The 20,838-nt window shown below is 46.3% G+C and overlaps 1 protein-coding gene across 2 annotated transcripts in view; it reads left to right on the forward strand.

Annotated features, from left to right (window-relative positions):
- DGCR8 (DGCR8 microprocessor complex subunit) overlaps positions 1-20,838 on the forward strand; it is a 288,096-nt gene that overhangs the window by 28,399 nt on the left and 238,859 nt on the right. The window contains exons 2-3 of one of the 2 annotated variants that reach the window (XM_085636097.1): positions 19,426-19,488; positions 20,406-20,442. The gene's annotated coding sequence lies outside the window, so the exon portion shown is untranslated. The remainder of the gene's footprint in view (positions 1-19,425; positions 19,489-20,405; positions 20,443-20,838) is intronic. The other variant, XM_085636096.1, reaches the window with a different exon arrangement.

The following is a 20,838-nucleotide window of genomic DNA, read 5'->3' on the forward strand; positions in this document are numbered from 1 at the left end:
GCACTTGCTGATGAGCTTTGCGGGGGCCCACAGGGGGTAAAAGACATTGTCATTTACAACGCCATTACTTGATTAATGCTTCACGAAGGGGAAAAAAAACCAATAAAATGTTCGATGCCAATAGCTCAAAACAATGTCATTGCGGGACCTATTGCATTGTAAATGCTTGTTCTTTGTTAGTGTCTTCCCTGATGCCTCCAGCTGCTTCTGCTAGCAATGTAACATCTTTACTAGTATGTTGGTTTTCAAGAAGTTTGAGAGTTAGCAGCAAGCTGCTCACATTTCCATTTGAACTGTATTTTTGCTCTATAACCCACTCTGCTTTTTAACTTTTAGTGGCCTACATGAAAAAATGCAGAAAGTCTAAAACGGAAGTTTATTTTGCGTTACCCATGTTTTCCAGGGGGCAGTATGACCTATTACACAATCGGACATTGCGTTACAGTCGGCTACATATTGTGAGACTTGTAGTGTTGCATTCAGTATTGTAATTATGGGCCAAACCCAGAGCATGCCAAATGCTCATGGTTTAAATGACAGAATTAACTGATGGTTTTATAGATGACGCTGAACCATTTACCATCTATATTTTAAAAAGGGATCTACTCTATTTTCACAGGTACACACCTCAAATTATGTGAAGATTCAGTCTTTCATTCACATCATTCATCTCACATTAATATTATGGAACAGTCCCTGCCTCCTATGGTTTGTTATTTAAGTACATTCAGTATATCCTTTGTTTTTCGTAAAATGGGGCAATAGCATTAAACACTTCTTCATAGAAAAGGCATACATTGGGGAGAAGCAGTGCAAGCTCCCCCTCCTTCATAGGACATGCATTGCTATGGCAGACTTTCTCCTTTACAGTAGAGCTTTAGATTGGGTGACGGCATTGTACGCTTTGCTTTCAATAAAATGGGTACAACACCGCAGTAGCAAATCAAGCTTCCCCCACACAGAAAGTAGCAAGTGCAATCTTGCATTCTCACAGCTAGCAGGGCAGATTTATGCAAACTTTCATTGCTCTCATAACATACAGTTAAGGCATGAGTGATTATGTAGGTTACACACAGATCTCTGGAGAGAGTGCTAAATTCACAGAGAGGAATGTATGAGAGATGCCACTAGTCTCACTTTGCTGATTTCAACATCGATGTCCTTCTGGTCCTTCTGCAGTCATTTGGAGACAAGCAGTTTGTATTAGTTCTTTGATTTTCCATGTATTGAGAAATGACAGTCTAGTAGGTCATTGCTATTTATATCAACTTGCCCCAGACTAAACAAGCATTGGCATAGCCAATAGGTCTCGCCTTTCGGACCCTATAAGTGCTTAGCCATGCAACAGTTGATGTTGTTGCACCAAGGATATTGTGCTGCATAACTAAATACTTATAAGGTCCCGAATGCGAGACCTATTGGCTATGCCAGTGCATGTTTTTATAGTGAGCATAAAAGCAGCCACATTTAGGTGTCCGTATGTTTTTTTTCCATTTTATTTTGTGGCATATGCCTGCATTAAAAAAAATGCTATTAAACCAAAAAAGGCCAGAACTATTAGTGTTGCCAATGCTTGCCTATTAGTGTTGCCAATGCTTGTTGATAAATGCTATGTAGCTAACTTGCAATTAATTCGGTGTTGTAACTTGTTACAAATACTGCTCGTTTTTCAATGAAAGGGTTTCATAATAAAAAAATGTGTTGGGTTGGAGTTACAAACAAAAAAAACAACACGAAACTAAAATAAAATGAGACAAAAGTTACAACTGACACGAAGACAAACGGGGGGGGGGGGGGGAACTAAAATCCTGACAAGGCAGTTAAGAAAATGGTCTTCAGTGAATCCCACTGAACCAATTACAGCACAAACGTAACAACCTTGAGACCTGAAAGCCAATAGGAAAACTAGAAGGTATATAAGGGAGACGAGAGGTTGTTGTAGCACAAGGAGGAGTAAATTAATAATGAGCATCGAGAAGAGGAGAATTCCTTCCTTCCAATCCATAACAAAATAACAGGGGGCTTGGCACAGACAATTTGAGGGTAAGAGAGGTTTTATCCATGGATGCATCATAGTATGTACTTGAAATTCCTTTTTTTTTATTTAAAAAAAAAAATATATATATATATATGTGATCAAGTCCCCCAGGAGGGATGAAACGCGTTATGGCTGCCTGGTTTGTTTTGGTTTTGTAAATAAACCGATATTTGAAAAGAATCCGTGGTCCGTGCTCCCTTCTGCTCAGCTGGTCAGACACGAGAGAGGAGAGTGCTCTGCTGATATATATATATATATATATATTTGATTTATTTGCATTTTCAACCAACATAAGCACAGCTGGCAAGTCACAGATAGTTAAACCCACATTCACGCGCCCCCCCCCCCCATCCCTCCACCCACCCTCCAGAATAACAGCATCATGAGCATTAATTCCACAAGATCTAGCCACCTCATAGAGTACGTACGTCTGCAGTACTCCATAAGGTTCGGTCCCGCCTTCCGACAACTTGAAACATAGCCTCCTTCCCCAGGACTCCCAGTGCGTCAATCTGGCCCCAGACCCCCATAAAGACCATGGTATCTTCTCCGTTTACCCCACACTCTACGGAATTTCCGAGGGCATCCTCTAGCTTTGTATGTGACCCTTTCGGCCGCCATGTACATATTCATCCCCCTCCTCTATTCCTCAACCTGAGGTGGTACAGGAGCTCCCCACGCTCGCGCCAGGTATCGTTTCGCCACCACTAAAGCTAACATCGCAAAAATCAAATGTGGTCGGCTCAAATCTACATCGGTAGTTATCCCAAGTAAAACCAATTTTGGGTCCAGTGGGAGCGCTGCCTCTAGCACCTTACTCAGTTCCCCCAATATGTGTGTCCAATAGGCATGTACAATAGGGCAATCCCAGATAATATGGTAGATGGTCCCCTGTGGGTGTCCACATCTAAGACAACAGGAGTTACTGGCTCGACCCATGCGGTGAGGTCTGGCCCTGTCGTAATATACCCTATGTAGTATCTTATATTTATGAGTCTTAGTCGGGATTTAATCGCAACTTCTCTGTGGTGCATCAAGGCTGCCTCCCAGTCTATTGTGTCCCTCTCGCCCAAGTCCTGTTCCCATGTTGCTCTCAGTTTCCCTAATCTGTCCGGCGTATTATTATTCAAATTCTTATACGTCAATGACACTAGTTTACCGGGTACCCGTTCTTGCAGCAGACGACCCTCCAGTGGGGCATACGCTGGCAAAGCAGAGGCGAGCGCCGTCTCAGCCATCCACGCATGGCGCAGTTGCGCGTATTTGAGGAACTGAGTGGGGCGCAGTCCATATTCTGCCGTCAGGGACGCATAGGGTTTGTTTCCCCTGCGCTACCAGGTCCCTCAACGTGGAGATCCCGATATCGTCCCATCCCCCAAAACCTGATAGTTTGCGGAGCTCCTTTAACCATGTGCAGGTCCATATCGGTGTCTGTTTGGTAGGTTTGTGTGACCATCCCTTCATCTTTGCCGCCCTGTCCCAGAGCTCTATAGTTATCTGCGTAGCAGCGAGTAGTCGCCTCTTACCAGCCCCCTCCATATAAATAGTGAAGACTAGTGCAACGTGACATGGTGTCTCTTTCCAGCCTGTATGTCGGGTGATCCGCAGGTGCATGGAGCCAGTCATTTATCGGTGCCAAGTGTTCTGCCCAGTAATATGCTTCCACATCTGGCAAGGAAATCTCCCCCCCCCCCCCCCCCCTTGTATTGATTTCTCTGTAACGTATCTAGGGCTATTCTTGGTTGTTTCCCTAACCACAGCAGAGAGCGTAGTTCCGCATTTATCACCTTGAACGGCTGTCCGGGGAGGGGGGGGGGGGGGGAAGTACTCATTCTGTAGGGCACACAAGAAGCGGGGCAGTGTGATCATTTTAAACATTGCAGCCCGGCCTAAGATCGTGAGAGGGAGGCCCTTCCATCTAAGGGCATCATCTGCAAAATTCCTGATCACTCGGACGTGTCGGTCTGTTGTCAGATAGATCCCCAAATATGTAAACCCCGCCCGTGTAACCTGAAGGGCCGCAGGCAGAGGGGGCCATTCCCCCTCCCCGCGTGGGCGCTATAAGACCGATTTATGCCAGTTGATCGTGTATCCCGAGGAGGAGCCATACCTACCCAGGAGCTTGAACAGCACATGGATCGTAATGGCCGGTTGAGCCACATATAAAAGAATATCCGCATATAGCGAAATATTTTCTTCCTGCATGTCGGCCTGTGATAAACGAAATCCCTGTATCTCGTCCGTTTGCCGGACCTCACAGGCCACTACTTCAATGGTAAGAGCGAATAGTAGTGGTGACAGGGAGCATCCCTGCCGGGTCCCCCTTCTGACCGGGAAATCCTTGGACAGGATCCCGTTTACTTTCACCCGGGCCCTGGGGTCTGCATAAAGCAGTCCCACCCATTTCCTGAAATTGGGGCCTATGCCGTATTTGACCAACGTCGCCTACAAAAAGGGCCAGTGTACAGCGTTGAACGCTTTTTCAGCGTCGAGAGAGAGGAACATGTGCGGTTACTCCCTCCCTTTCACCTCCATAAGCCAGTTTTGTGTTTGTCTTAAATTTTGCCTAGTCGCCCTGTCTGGCAGGAATCCCGTCTGATCCTGATGGACCAGGCTCGAAATCACCTGACGCAGGCGAAGGGCCAAGACCATCGCCAAGAGCTTATCCTCCACATTCAGGAGGGAGATTGGTCTATAAGATGCGCAGTCCTTGGGAGGTCTGCCCTGCTTATATATATAGGTATGATCGTGGCCATCCACAGGTCCGACGGGAGGAGACCCTCTTGGGCCATGTCTTTAAAGAGCGCCAGGAGGTGACATTCGGACCCGGTGACTTCCCTGGCCGGAGTCTGGCTATTGCTTCACCCCACCCCCACCCCCACCCAATGCTCTGGCTTTATGAAAGTCCTGATAGTAGGAAGCAAACGTCTGAACGATCTGAGCATCTCTTTTCTGCATCTGTCCCCGGCCATCCACCACCTCTTCAATCCACCTGGCATCCCTTTCCTTACGGCTTAGCCAAGCCAGCAGTTTGCCGAACTTGTCCCCAACGTCATATAGCCTGTGCTTTGGCTTCATCTGTCGCTAAGGCTTTATACTGCTGTTGGATATCTGTCAGGCGCCGAAGCACCCACGATTCCCCTCCCGTCAAATACCGCCGTTCCAGGTCCAATACTTGGGTTTCCAAGGTATTAAGCTCCTCCTGAGCTTTCCGTTTCTCCCAGGATATTCTATTTTGAGCCCTGTCGCGGAGTACAGTCTTGTAAGCCTCCCAGACGGTCACACCGGACTGCACCGAGCCCACGCTCTCTGCAAAGTACACTTTCTTGTCCGCCCTCAGGCCCTGCACTATCTCATTATTTTGTAAGTCACATTTCGACAGTCTCCAGCCTCCCTCACCGGCCCGAGGCCTCCCACCCAGCCTGACCAAAAGCGGCGAATGGTCCGAAAGACCCCTTGCCAAATACTCTGCCTCATCATCAGCCCCAAGTGCATGTGCCCCGGAGTAATACGAGTAGCTTCTGGTAGCCGGGTGCAGCCGTCTCCATATGTCTGTCAGGCCTAGTGTGGTCATAAGCCCGGCCAGGGGCGTAGTCTGGGAGCCGTCTTCGCAGTACCCCGAGCGGTCCATGGGGATGGACATAATGTCGTTAAAGTCCCCACCTATGATGTGTAGCGTGCCCGGTGTGTCTAGCAGGACATCGGCCAATCCTGAGAGGGTTCTGACTTGGAGTTTCGGGGGAGCGTATATCAAGGCTATTGTGACCCTCTGTCGCCCCCACGTTCCTGACACCCCTACGTAAGTCCCCTGGGGGTCTGTCCAGGTCCGGGTCACTGTAAAAGGCGGGGATTTTTTAATCAAAATAGCTACCCCCCCCGGGAGCCCCGCTTGTGCCAGTACCTGGTAAACTCCTCTCGCCAGGAACCCGCACTTTGTTCCTTTAAGGTGGGTCTCCTGGAGGAGGACTATATCTGAGTGTAATCGTTTAATATGTGCCGTCACCAGTCCCCTCTTAATTTTGTCCCCTAGACCATTTACGTTCCATGTGAGAACCTTATAGGGGCCGTTCAGGAATCTATCTTCGGGGGTTCCGTGCACCGTCTGGGAGGCCATGGGGTGGCATGTGTCCAGTTCCCTGGTGGGGGTGGACGGAATTTGCGCCTACCAGTGCATACCTGCAGTCAGTGTGCCAAGCAAACATGAAACCAAACATAACCCAAAACATTCCCAACCAGAAAACAAGCGCAGCCCCCTTTCCCCCTCGCCACACCCCACCATGACTCATCCCCGGCAATATGTCAGGGAGTGGACTTTAGGGCAGAAGGAGGTTTGTCGCCCTCCTGTGCCCAACTTACGTCACAAGCTTAAACTCCTGCGGCTGTCCCAGAACCATCAAGACAGAGTCCAGAAATAGAAGGCCAAAGACGTCAGCGCAAAAAAGAATAGGAGTCGAGATCGGAAAGAAGAGGGCGTGCGTGTCCAGCTTGCCTGCTCCAGCATATTAGTTCGAACCACGGTCATCCTCGCAGGCCCCTGTTCAGGAGTTGGAATCCGGGGGTCCAGTCTGGGATGCCCCCGCCTCAGTCAACGTTGCCCGCTCCATCGCCAGTATTTTAGCCGCCATGGGGTGTATCGAAGGGTTTACCACTTCCTCTCCTCCGGAGGTAGAGTGTCTGCTTTCAGTCCCATCATCTTTCTCAGTGTCGTTGCCCCTCTAAAGTCGTCCGGAGGGTCGGAGCGCATACCAAGAGCCGGGAGTCGAGAGATCCACCCGTGCGCTGTGTTTGTCTGCCTGTGCCCCTCTGGGCATACGGGGTGGCCTCCAGGGTGCGGCCCCTTCGTAGCTGCCGGGGCCGAAGCGAGTCCTGCAAGTCCAGGGGTCGGTTACCAGCTTCACCGGAGAGTGCCCCACCGCCTGTCTGTGTTTCCAAGCGCCACAGAGGGAGGCGCTCCTCCAACCATTGCCAAGCCTACTCCGGCATCTGAAAGAAGTGGAATTTGCCCAGGAAAGAAGTGGAATTTGCTTCAGTTTCGCGGGGAAGAGCAACATATATTGTATCTTGCATTCTCGCAGTTTAGCTTTCATGGAGTCAAAAGTGCGCCTTTGTTTTAGTACTTCCCTACTGTGGTCCGGAAAGATTATGCGGGTATTCTCGTATCGTATCTCCCCTAGTTTCCGGGCCTCTCTAAGTATCATGTCTCTATTCAGGAAGTGCGCTATTACGGGCCGTGGCTGCGCCCCCGCAGGCGGTCGGACCGGCAGCGCTCGTTGGGCTCTTTCTATGACAAAACAGGAGGAGAACTTGTCCGCCGGGAAGGTGTTCCGTAGCCAGGTGTAGAGAAATTCCATGTTCTTTAAATTCTTATTGTTTGAGACCACCCCTCAGAAAAAAGAAAAATCACATAGCAAAAGGGTTGTTTTACCTGAGAATATGTAGTATACATAACTGGAATGTATTAACTGCATCGCTGATATTTTTGCGAGGCGTTGAAGATACACTTGGGAATCTTGGTAGACCAAGGTTTGGTTGGTAGCCAAGGGAGTTCAACAATCAAAATGGTAATATGAAAATGTGACTAAATAAAATATTAGTCTACAGCAGTCACAACTCAATCAGATGATCTTCTCAAACTATCAGAGGGCAATACAAAAATGTAAAGCTTATGTAGAGGCATAAATAAGGGTGTGTCTTATCTCATTGTCATATGTTATTTCATATGAGGTTTGCTTAGTGCTTATGCTGCCCAAAGACTGCTTCAATTTACAGAGGGTCACTTTAACAACAAAGTGGGGCAGACTAAGCCAAAGGTATGGTGGGAAGGTTAAGCCTAAACATGAGCACATGGTTCATTCAGGATGGGTAGGGTACAGATATTTCAAGAGTCTGTGGAAGGTGCCTTTAAAAGTCTGTTGAGAACCGTGTTAGGTTCTGTGAAGGGGTACTGTAGAGGTTTCCTAAAGATAAGGTGATGTTTACTAAAGGTGAGGGTATGTTGGAAGTTCTTCCTGTTGGAGGACGAGATTAGGTGTGGATGAAAGTAGTTTTCTTTCTATGAGTAACCATTATGACTTTTGTGAAAATGATAAAAATGTAACAAAATATCTTGAAGAGTTATGTGCCTGAAATTATACACTAAGTATGCCCTGGCGTTGTAAAATTCTTTGCTATACCTGTTCAGTGAACACGTTTAGTGCAGGGCATGCAGAAGTGGCAAACATCCAGTTGCAAAGTTTCTGCAGGACATTTTTTGCCCATGGTCAAAAATTACACGAAAAAAAAAACGTAACTGGGAGACTAAACAAAATAAAGTCTATTCTTACACAAGATTTCATTCGCATAAAAAAAATTGTCCGGACCTATCCACAAGTAGCTAATGTTATGTTAGCTACCATTACACACATACTATGAACTGATTTGTCAAGGGACTGAAATGTCCAGTGCACATCTTCAGGGACTTCAAAATCGTGGGCGGGTGATATCTGTGCACTCCTTGAATGAATGAAAGGTGAGTTTATATAGCGCAACTGTCAATCCGGCTGGAGCCTCCTGGCGCTGCAGATAACCGAGCATACTGATACAAAGCAATCTAAATTAGAGCAAGAGAGTAGGCATCAGATAGACCAAATAACCAGGTCTTAAGGGCACGTTTAAATGGATCTTGCTGTTGTATTGCCCTCAGTTCCCCAGGTAATTGATTCCATGCTTTAGCTCCAAGTATCGAGGCTGATTTTCCTCCCCTAGTTGACAGTTTGAACCTGCCCACTGCCAAAAGATTAGCCGAGCTAGATCGTAACGTTCTGGCAGTAGTGTATGGTTTAAACCTGGCAGAGAGATAGGCTGGGCCGACTCCTCGAACAGCTCTAAAGGTTGTCAGGAGGAGTTTAAAGAGAATTCTTTTAGGAATTGATAGCCAATGTAGAGTCTTCAATGCAGCTGAGGCCGATTGATTTACGGGGAAGACCCAGAGCCAATCTAGCAGCTGCATGTTGGACAACCTGAAGCCGTCTTAAGGACGATTTATTGGTCCCAACGAGAAGGCTGTTGCAGTAGTCCAACCGTGACAGAATCAGAGCTACAGTTACTGTTTTTCTTGCTGTTGCTGGAATGACATTGAAGAACTTTTTCAAGGTCCGAATGTGGCTAAAACAGATCCCTGTTAATTTTGATACATGCGGCTTAAATGAAAGTGAGGTGTCAAACAAAACTCCCAGATTTCTGGCAACCTCCACAATAGATGGAGGGGCTGCCGTATCCTCTGGCCACCAATCCTTGGGTTGGAACGTGTTGTTTTTGCCAATGGGAAGGATCTCTGTTTTGTCGGTGTTACAACAGAGGTGGTTGTTAGTCATCCATTTAATGATCGCTGAGAAACAGGTTCTAAAATTCTCCTCTGCTGATGTTGCTTTATCCTCCAGAGACAGAATGAGTTGAGTGTCGTCAGCGTAAGATGTGGTCTCAATTCCAAAGGAAGAGATCAAAGAGATCAGAGGGGCCATGTATATGTTAAACAGCAGGGGACTGATGGAGGCCCCTTGAGGGACACCCGTAGAGACAGTGCGTTCAGATGACACGCAAGATCCCAAGGAAATGACTTGTTTCCTGTTAGACAGGAATGATGATATCCATGCCAGGGCCAAGTTTGTAATGCCGCATGATCTTAATCTGGCTAACAGGATGTCGTGGGAAATGGTATCGAACGCGGCAGACAAGTCTAACAGAATCAAGACTGCCTTCCTGCCACTGTCCAAGATGAATTTAAGGGTGTCCGTGATCTCAAGTAACGCTGACTCAGTCGAGTGTCTGGGACGAAAACCCGATTGTCGAGGGTGGAGGATGGATGCAGATTCAGTAAAGCTGGCCAGTTGTTGACACACTATTTTCTCAGTGATCTTACCCAAGATGGGGAGAAGCGAAATGGGCCTGTAGTTGGATAATATTGAGGATTCTACGTTCTGTTTCTTTTTTAAAGGTTTGACAATCGCGAATTTCCAATCTGTGGGCACATTACCCATGCCATTGATTACTGGATTAACCACATCAATAATATGATGTAAAAACGTCGGGGGGCAGACGTCCAGTGGTGAACCAGATTTGCAAGCTAAAATAGCCTCTTTAGTTTGGGCTAAAGTGGCCGCTTGAAATGATGCCAGAACTGGAAGATTGGAAATGAGATCTGGTTCACTTACATCGTTAAAATCTTCCGATTTCCAAGTCCTAAAGTTTCTTTGAATGTTTTTAATTTTGTCCTCCAAAAAACATGCAATTTCATTGCAGAGTGCCACAGATGACGGTATGGTGGTGTGCAGGACCTTGGGATCAGTAAAAGATTTTACAATTTTAAATATTTCTTTTGAATTATTCTTGGCTATAGCGATTTTATTGCAAAAGTATTCCCTTTTTGCAGAATTAATGGCCGCCTTATATTTCTTCCTAAAGGCTTTGAAGATAAGCAGACTGGATACTTCGTATCCCCTCCTCCATTTACGTTCCAGCTGCTTGCTATGTCAATGGAGCTCCGCTAGGTCCCTGGAGAACCAAGGGTCGTTGTGGATCTTCCTTTTGGATATTCTAATGGCTCTTCTATGGGGTTCCAGTTTATTCCCGATGGATGTTATGCAATTATTCAGTCTATCTGAATCCTCTTCAGGTTCCCCTATAAGTTCCGGTGCAGTATTTAAAGCCGTGGCTGTCAAGAGGGGATTAGAGGCCAACAGATGCCACTTCCGCTTACTAGTATAGCTGTGGTCACTGTCGTTTATAACTGTACTAACTTTTTGGGGAATAGGAAAGTCAATGCAATCCGTGTTTAATACACCTCAAAGTTGCACTTGCATATCTTTGTGGTCCCTGTATTTGTCAAAGATACGCCGGATACGTGTTCATAAAACGGCTCTAATTTGCAAACATTAATTTGCCAAGTATCTCTGAAATGCTGTAGAGTTTACATGAATGGTGGCTCCTCGGTGTGTGGCAGGGTTTATGTGGTGGTAGTTAGTCAGACATCATCACTACACAACCACAACTGCGACATCAAACGTTATGCAGTGAGTAGGGAGTGTTTATCGCGCACACTGCTCAAGAGAAGTTTAGTGGAGATAGTCTTTTCACACTGGTCCACTTGTGCCTGAGGATGTGGGTTGATAGTAAGTCTATCATAACATTACAGCACGGAAGTGAACTGGATCTGAGAAGCTGGATGTAGAGGACGGCGCTGGGTGGGGTAACAGAAGCAAGATAGCCACTGACATTAAAGGCTGCATCTCAGGTCCCAGTGGCTCACCCGCCCTCTGAATACGATTTGCAGGATGGATCTCCGAGTCAGGGTTTTGTATGGAATAAGTCACTATTAGCAGTGGGCGAGCCAATGAAAGCTCAAGCCAGATACTTGGCTCTGGATCAGCTCGAGGTCCTCTTGGACTCCCCAGCCCTAAACAAGCCGAGTTTTCATGTGGCCTCTGCCTACCACCCACGGTGTAATGTGCTGCAACAAGAATGAAAGATAAAACGTATAGCTCCAATTTTAAAACAGGAAAGCGCTTCGAGGTTCCTGTTAAAACTATCATTTATAATAAATACCCCTCAATACTATTTTTTTTTTTTCTACATTTGAAGCGATTTTATCATTTTGGAATGGTTTTTATCAACTTCCTAATTAAGTTTTGCACACCACGGGATCAACAACTTCTCAAAGTGCATGTGTAAACATCATAATTTTGCAGGGCGTTTGGTGCATTATTTCCAAGGCAAATATTTTCAGGGCTTGCCTCGTGCACAGGCTCTTAAAGCCGAGCCAGGCTTCGTTCAGCTCTGTGAATTTGTTGGCCCTCCCACCTCCAGTCGCTATTCCCTCTCAGCATCATCACTGGCGGGGGCCATTAATGTTAACTCGAACAGCAACACCTTTACTTCCAACAAAAGACTGGCATGGTGTGGTTTAGTTCAGGTAATACTTACTTACTTACAGTAGTTTAGCTATGGTACAGTCTCGCCATGTCTTCTTCCTGTCCGGAGAGACACGTCCAATTCCCGCCCTTCGCACACTTCTCTGGTACAGGTTCCTCGCTTCGCGCACTTAGGATCAAAGTCACGTTCTGCACCTTCTGTGGGCCTCTTTCATGCCTACCGCCTTCCTGCCGCCTCTCTCAGGCACTTGATTATTTCCTGGAATGCTCATTCCATTGAAAACACAAACCGCTGTAAGGTCTCCCGCAAGCACTTCCCCTGGATGGGGAGCTCGGTGACAGGCAGCGACATGTGAAGGCTGACCACTTAAAAGCCCTGCTACCCACACAGGTCCACAGCAGGGAGCCCTGCCCTCCGGGTCCCTTGAAGGGCAACATTTGTTCAGCGCCCGAAAGTGAGTAATGTGCCTGTCTCCTCATTAAGCACAATCAAAACTTAAATACAGCTACAGGGGCGGAAAAAACAAAACTACTTCCCTGGGGACAGGACCTGAAACATTAAAGGCGATGGCGGAACGACTCTCCTAACAAAACAAGCACACGCACCTCACTCGTGCTGAAAGTAAAACATTTTTTTTTTTTAAGTTTGAGCGAGCTTTGAAACCATATGTTAATTACAAACAGGTGGTTTCAAAGCTCGCTCCCGCAAGGGAATCGCCAAACGCGCACGCGTTGCCATTGAAAGCAATGCAGTGCATGCACGTTTTTGGCCCAAAAAGTGAATCGATTACTAAAGGTTTCCTCCTAAGCGGCGCATGCGCGCTGCGTAGGCTAGTTCGAAAAACTATGCTCAGAAGCACAGAGGTGGCAACCTCTTTGAAAATGTTTTGAATGTGTGCACACAAGATGCTCTGCATCTTTGGTGCTACACCTATTCAAAATGTTTATGTATGTAGGGGATTTGTAAAGTGCTGGGATTGCCCCCACAGGGGTATCTCTGCGCTGCCATAGAAAGGGTACAGGCCAGGCACAGATCAGTCCCGGAATAATTCAGTCTTCAGGAGTTTCCTGAAGCGAAAAAGACTAGGACATTTGTGCAAGGACTCCGGCAAGGTATTTCAATATTTCGGGGCAAGCTAGGCGACAGTTTGTCCGCCTGTTAGTATTTTCCTGTAGCAGTCCTTTACTTCTGATCTGAGTAGACCGTTAGGGCAGTAAACTTTAAACTTGTCAGCCAGGTAGCTGGAGATCGTACCATAAAGTGCTTTATGGGCGAGGCAGCAAAGCTTGAATCTAATTCTCTGGCGGCTAGGGAGCCAGTTGAGTTGTTTTAGCAATGGCCCCGAGGAGGTGCGAGGCAGCTTTTTTAGAGGCAGGGGTGCAGCAACATTCTGTACAATTTGTAATCTGCTCAGAAGGGATTCGTAAGCAGATGCCAGTAGAGCATTACAATAATCCAGCCGACCAATGATCAAAGCCTGGATCAGAGTTCTATGCACAGAAAGAGGCAGCCACTGGACCACTCTGCGCAGAAGGCTCAGAGTATGGTAGCAGGTCCCTACGGTAGTCATGATTTGATCCCTCATCGATAGCAATACATCCAAAGGGACCCCTAGATTTTTCGCCACAGTAGAAGGAGAGGGGACGAGGCCTAACACCGCAGGCCTCCACTTGAGGTACCAGGAGGCTTGAGCCGAGCCAAACAGCAGAATTTTGGTCTTGGCCGCATTCAGCTGGAGAAAATGTTCCGTCATCCAAGCTTATATGGCTAACATGCCCTTAGCAAAACGCTGATCGACTAACTCTGTGTTCTTATAAAAGGACAAGAGTAGTTGCGTATCATCAGCATAGGAAAATTGAGTAAAACCGTACTCCCTAATGATCTTGACCAGGGGGGCCACATAGATATTAAACAAGGTAGGACTCAAACGATTCCTGGGGCACCCCCTTAGTAAGCTTCAGGGTTTGGGAGTGAAAGGGACCCAAATTGATTATCTGGGTGCGCTGATCCAGAAAGCTAACAAGCCAATTAAGTGCCTGTTCCTGCAAACCGGCCTCTCTCAGTTGGAAAATCAATTTCTGATGAGAGACAGTGTCGAAGACTGCTGTCGGATCCAATAAGACCAGCAGCACTGCTTTATTATTATCCAGCGCCGTTTTAATATGGTCATTAACCCCAATGAGGGTAGTCTCTGTAGAGTGATTGGGTCTAAACCCGGATTGGGAAGGATCAAGGATGCCTTGGGCTTCCAGGTAACCCATCAGCTGAGTGTTGACATAAGTCTCCGCCATTTTACTCATAAGCAGCAGAAGTGAGATTGGGTGATACTTAGAGAGCACTTCAGCAGGTAGCTGAGCTTTCTTCTTAATTGGTAGCACTTGAGTGGCTTTCCAATCAAGTGGCAGAACTCCTTCATGCAAAGACGTGTTAAGAATATCACAAATGGCGGAGGCCAGGAGAGGTGCAAGGAGAGAGAATATATGCGCCGGCATCACATCCAGGGTAGAGCTCGATTTCGCTACTCTAAGCATGGCTTCCGCCTGAGAGACCTGAATTGCATTAAAATGTTTCAGGCATTCACCAGAACTTCTTAGAGTTGAGGATCTAGAGTTAGAAGGATCCAAATGACAAGAGTTTTATGGGAATTGATTGTAGATTAAGTTAATCTTATAGTCAAAGTACACAGCTATATTGTCACATAATCCCTGAGGAGGGAGAATCTGCTGGGTGCAAGCTGTAGGATTAGTGAAGGAGTTACGAATTTTATAGAGTTCCTTAGTTGAATTTCCTGCCTGGCTGAGTTTTAATGTAACAAGATCTTTCCGTGCCTTTTTTAAGTTCTTAAGGTAAGTGGTGAGGGCCGATTTTATAGGCACGTTTCTCAGTTTCCAAATGAGATTTGTGCCAATTTTTCTCCAGGTGTTTGCGTAGCTCAGGCGTATACTAATCTGCATTTTTTTTTTAGTGTTACTTTGTTGATGTTTCACGTGAGCCAAGGTGTCTGTCATCGCAGTGGTGGCTTCATTAAAGACCCTAAGCTTTGTATATTGTCCATATGTTCATTAAAAACAGGAGGAACAAATATTTTGCTAAAAGTCATACGTGACTTTATGCCACTGCCTTCGGAAACTATCTAGGGGACAAGCGGCAGCTTGGTTTCTAAGGCAACCATTAATCCGAAATGAAATCAAGAGTGATCCGACTACATCACTGGGCAGGGGGGGAATCAGGAAGTATGAGGGGAGAATTCGTAAGTATGATGTCCAGGGTATGACCTGCCGAATGTGTAGGGCCGGTATTGTTTTTCGCCAAGCCCAGGGAGGCCATATCGGCCAAGTAATTTGCAGCATCTATGTTCTCACTATCTTCGCTATGGACGTTAAAGTCCCCTAGTAGCAAGAAGTGTTTGGAAGTGATAGTGTGAGGAGCAATTTTCTCTATCAATTAAAATCTTTGATTGGCCCAGGGGGAGATAAATAAGAGTGCCCTTTATGTTTTCCTGGGGTGTCAGCTCAATTTTGAATATACACATTTCTATCGTATTGTCCGAAGCGGAGTCAGTGATTGTGACTTTCAACGCATATTTGTTTATTATGGTAACCCCACCGCCCACTTTTGCTTCTCTAGCAAGTCTGAGAATACAGTAATTCTCAGGGAGGGCAAGGGCAATATCGAGCATTGAGGTGGATTTAAGCAATGTCTCCGTTAGGAAGCCTAAGTCTGGGGACTCTGAACTCACCAGATCCCAGAGTTCCATGGCATGTTTGGGTAACAAACGTACGTTTGCCAAAACCCCCTTCCAAGAACACAGCTGGTTTGAGATGTGGGGTCTTACTTTACTGCAAGACAGCCCACTCACCCTATCCAATCTCTCGGTGCTAGTATTGCTGCCCCGTATATCAGGGGAACTACTAATAGCATTACAGCTGTTAAAATGGCAGTACAAGCAGGCAGAGGGACCTTAAAGATTAGCAATTGTAGAAGCTTGTGGGCAAGGTTTTTCAGCTGCAAAAGTTGTGAGGACGTACGAGTGCTTCGAAGCACTATCTGGGGACAAACGAACAGGGGTCCTGGCGGTGTCCCAGCGCAGACGGGCTTGTCTTTGGCGCGCCAGCAGCGCGCCCACTGCATCGGCTGCGCGTCTGCGCCATCAGCTGCTTAAATGCGGGATGGGAGGAGAGCCTAAAGAAACGACTAGACTCGAGCATCACCTCTCCGTAATGACCGCCGTGAATGGCCACAACCGGAAGCGCGCTAAGGCCTAGCCGGTCCTCCGTCCACACAGACAGCCGGAAAAAGCTGCGGTGGAACGGGGAGGAGCGGTCCAAGAATGTAGGTGAGCCAAACCGCAGTAAGTGTTAAGTTAAAAGCAATATAACATTTAATCAATCTGTAAGACCGCGTCTAGGTTAAAAACAACTGTGCAAAAGAGCGCTGTGCAGATCATTAATATGAGGTCCCCCACAGCAGAAGTCTACCCCCAAAATAACACCAGGTACCTTCTCTATCTCTGGCGCACCGGTGCCATCAGCTGCTTAAATGCGGGATGGGAGGAGAGCCTAAAGAAGCGACTAGAGCGTCACCTCTCCGTAATGGTTGCCGAGAATGGCCACAACCAGAAGTGTGCTAAAGCCTACCTGGTCCTCCGTCCACACAAACAACCGGAAAAAGCTGCGGTCACTGGCCAAGGCTATGTGCACCCCTCCTTGGGTGTAGTGCTGTGCTGCCCCTAGATCTCTATGCACCAGGGGCACAACTGAGACCCCCCCCCCTCCCCCCATAAAAAGCTGTTAAGTTGAAGCCCACACACTCTTCGAAGTAGGTGTTGTGTTCATTCAGAAAGTGAATGTGTAATAAACATGACTTTAAATCTAGATTTTATCTTAATGACAGGTGAAATGTTAGCTTATGTCACCTCACATAATGCTGCCTATTTTATCCTAGAGAATGGGGTTAACAAAATCCTTTTAACTTTGCAGTCCGAGACAGTAAAGTGAACTCCAACAACCATGCTGGAGTACAAGCAATATGAGAAGCTGTAGAGTGCTAGTTTTTTTCTAACTGAACTGTTCAAATATTTCAAAATCTGTTTCAGTAGTTAGGAGAAGCACTTTAAAAAAAAAAGTGTGTGTGATGGATACAAAGATTTGAATACGACCAGAAAACTTTACTTGATTTGCAAATGATAAATTTTTGCTGAAACATGATTTCCACACAAAATTGATTGCACACTATAGAATTTTACCTATAAAATTGCATGTCCATGGGAAGCTTTGTGACCATTTTGATGGAAAGGTACTGCCTGTAAATGAGTGTGCTACCACATCACGCTGTAGTAATATATATTTTCGAAGTGAGAGTTAAGTATGAACTGAGAAACATGCCTGTCCCCGCCCTGATAATAATGCTATTGGTGAACTAAAAGGCAAGTCAAGGGTCATATGTACCCTATATGTGGCAAGATTGTTATTGTACATGGAGCAAAAGTTTGCTCTGTTAAATCAAATAAGTGTTTTTGTGCATCAGGCATTCTGAACTCGCATACCAGTTTATGGGTTAAGTGCATTCAGTGATGTAGCTGGGGGAGGAGGGGCGCGGTAGGGGCGGACCACTCCAGGCGGCACGAGTTTTGGAGGCGGCTGCCGAACCCGCTCTTACCTGCGGCTGTAAGAATCGTGCACCCTGCTGTTCGATCAGGCCACGGTGGTTAGCAAACACAGGGGCCGCCACAGGTGGCCTACGGCCTAGCTACGCCACTGAGTGCATTATAGTTGGGTCATGTAGATTAAGTCCCTAGACCGGCATAGCTGGTAAAAATGTAATGACATTTCAAGGCCTGAGCTGTTAGGGAGGGCTGTAAGCACTTGCTGCTAGATCCTGTGAATAAAGGAATTTTTATCGCACTCTAGGCTAACCCTTGCATTTGCGTGCACCCTTCTGTGGTGGATGCAAACCCCCAGGCTCCTGCAAATTGTGAGGACTAAGTTCGGCTAACCTTGTGCTCACCGTACACCCATCTGCAGGACCTAGCTGAACATGTGCTATATGTATTACTGAGCTAAGCGAATCCTGAGCTCTACACGTCCCCATAACAAAGTCTTGCTAAACCTCTAGACACTCTGGGCTCAGCAGGCACCCTTCTGGGGACAGTGGAGGTTTTGCTGAAATCTCTGGCGCCATACACTCTAGGACCGGCGTGCGATGACTATGGGTTATCACGTAAATCTGTTTTTATTGGACCCCCAGCCTTAATGTGCCCTGGAGGGCTGGGCTAATGCTGGATGGAACTAAACCTTGGGGTCTACAGGTGCTAGCCATAACTATTCTGACCCCCTGGGTCCGCAGCCACCACGGTACGGTCTGCCCTTAAGCTCTGGTCTGCCCTTAAGCTCTGCATCCACAGCTCCTGAGGATGAGACTCTTCCTTGAACTAGCCCTTGGGCTGTGTGTGTGGCCTAACGCTGGCAATGGAGATGGCATCTCGCGTCAATCAACTTGGATTTGTAAAGTGCGGCTAATCACACGTGAGGTATCCAGGCGCCTTAGTTCTTGCTGGTATCAGTCAAAGAGTAGAAGGAATACATCCTCTGTGGGGAGAGGATGTAGCCTTGCGGCTAGAGCGGTTGACCTTGAAGCTGGGGAACCGGGTTCGAGTCTCTGCAACGACGCTCAACATCGTGTGGTTCTGGGCAAATCACTTAATCTCCCTGTGCCTAAGAAAAATGAATGTGTCCATATGTAACGAAACTGGTGCTCGTGTAAAGCGCTCTGATACCCGATGTCTCAGTTCTAGTTCGCGCTATGTAAAACTCAACAAAAAAAATTATAAATTAAACGAGGAGAAAACCATGTAGATATGGGAAAAGCAAGGCGAGAACACTCAAACAGGGGAAAAGCAAAAAGGCTCTCACAAAAGGGCGGGGGGAGGGGAGTGAGAAGGCAGTGAAAATGAGGGAAAAGCAAGGAGAAAGCAGTCCTCCTCTGGGATCTAATTCTTCTGCTATTAAAAAGAGGGGCTGAGCTAACACTGTGCTCTACACTTCGATTTAGGCTGAGCTACCTCTAATCTCCATACACCTTGAAAATCTGGTACAGTTGTTAGGCAACGTTTTTGCATGCTCTACATATTATCACAAAAAATCTGTATTTGGTAGTTTTATTTCACCTTTTTCAAATTGCTGTTAATAAAATCTACATGTTTTCCCTTGTGTTAGTAAATACTGTTTCTTTAAATAACAGGGTATAGTGACTACATAGGATAAGTGAGAAGGGTCTTCAAGTTTGAGGAAAGGAACTGGCTCTTAAGGTTAACTGTGCACCAGTGTTTTGGAAGGGGAAATATGTCTAATCCTATTGATCTTATATTTTAATTTCCAACTTTCTAAGTCTTATCTCTTGAACCCATTGTGATTAACAGGGTATGACTAAAGTGGGTGAATTTATATGTAGCTTAACTGACTAATACGATGTGTTCTACTTAGGCTGCCAACCAACCTGCTTGACTGACCACAACACGCGGCGAAGAATCTGAATATCTTCTTGAGGTAAGTCTTGATAAGTGGTGCTTATGCCCCTGTCTGGAGTTAACTTTCAGGTGTGCCTCCTCTTTAGTATACTCGTCATTGCTGTGGAAACTGTACATCGATACACCAAACAGGTAAGAAGACTTTTTGGTAAGCCTTCGCACACGTGTGGCCTTCTTCAGACATGTTGATTTGTAAGTGTATCCTCCCGCTAGAGGGAAGTTTCGACACAGCACTCGCACACCACAAACACTGAAAATTGTGGAGTTCTTTATGTTGGCCGTTTATTCTTCTATTAAGTTGATAGTGTCTGTATCAACAACAGTATTGTAAACCTAAATCCCTGTTTGATGGTACTTGTCTGTTTTCTTTTTGCTCATTTTTTGCAATACTTTGAAATAGGAGTAGAGGATGTAGGCAACTATAATATAACATTCAGTAGTTTGCTTAAAAATAAAAAGTCGTGGGACACATGATTGAATCTGTGGGGGTAGACAATTAAGACTTCAGGCTGGCTGGGGTTCAGTTTTTTTACATGGGGTGGAGCCTTGTGCTGGCGATCGGGGCTACTGTCCTTCACCACCCATTACACTTAAGATGGTTTTGCTCAATTTGAAAGCAGACTCCGGTTTGTCAGAATCTTTAAGACCAGGTTGCAAAGACACCGAGACTAGGGCGTGCTATGAGGCCATACTAATGGCAATACAGCACTGTCCATATCTGTTAGCATATCATCGTGTAACTGGAGCGTAGTTAACTAGCAGGTCACAGCTTGGTGCGTGATTTGACATTTGTCAGTGTAAGGCATCATGGGCAGTTTGTACCAAGGTGGCATCATTACTGCCCTGGTGGTAGTGTGTGTCTTTGTTCAGTTTTATCTTCAATGCCGAGTCAGATTATTGTTATGCGAGCAAATAGCCTTCTTATTTTTCTTTTAGCTTCAAATGCTGACTTCTACCAAAACCTCACCAAATGGTAATGTGATTATGCACCTCTTTAATAACCATTTGCTCTTTGGTAAATAAATATATTTATGTTCCTAACTTCAGTTAGGCTTTAAAAATACCCACTTGTCAAATTGGCAGAGGTGATGTAAGAACATTTATAAAAATGCACTGTATGATGATTGTCCATGTGCTGATCAAGAAAGAGGTTTTACATTTGTTCGTAATTTTTGATGTTTCTGGATATCTAGACCTAGAAATGTAAACATTCAGGCCCCCTGTTCTCTGCGCATCTACTGGCGGGGGAAATATCCTCAGGCTGCCCGCACAGGTGACTCTTGGATCCTCACTGGAATCTGGGCAGTCATTTTGCCTTTCTGATATGCCGGGGCAGGTTCCTCCAAGCAATATCTATCTTTAGTACACC

The sequence above is a fragment of the Triturus cristatus genome, chromosome 11 (assembly GCF_964204655.1).
Source record: "Triturus cristatus chromosome 11, aTriCri1.1, whole genome shotgun sequence".
In the NCBI taxonomy this organism is placed as follows: domain Eukaryota; kingdom Metazoa; phylum Chordata; class Amphibia; order Caudata; family Salamandridae; genus Triturus; species Triturus cristatus.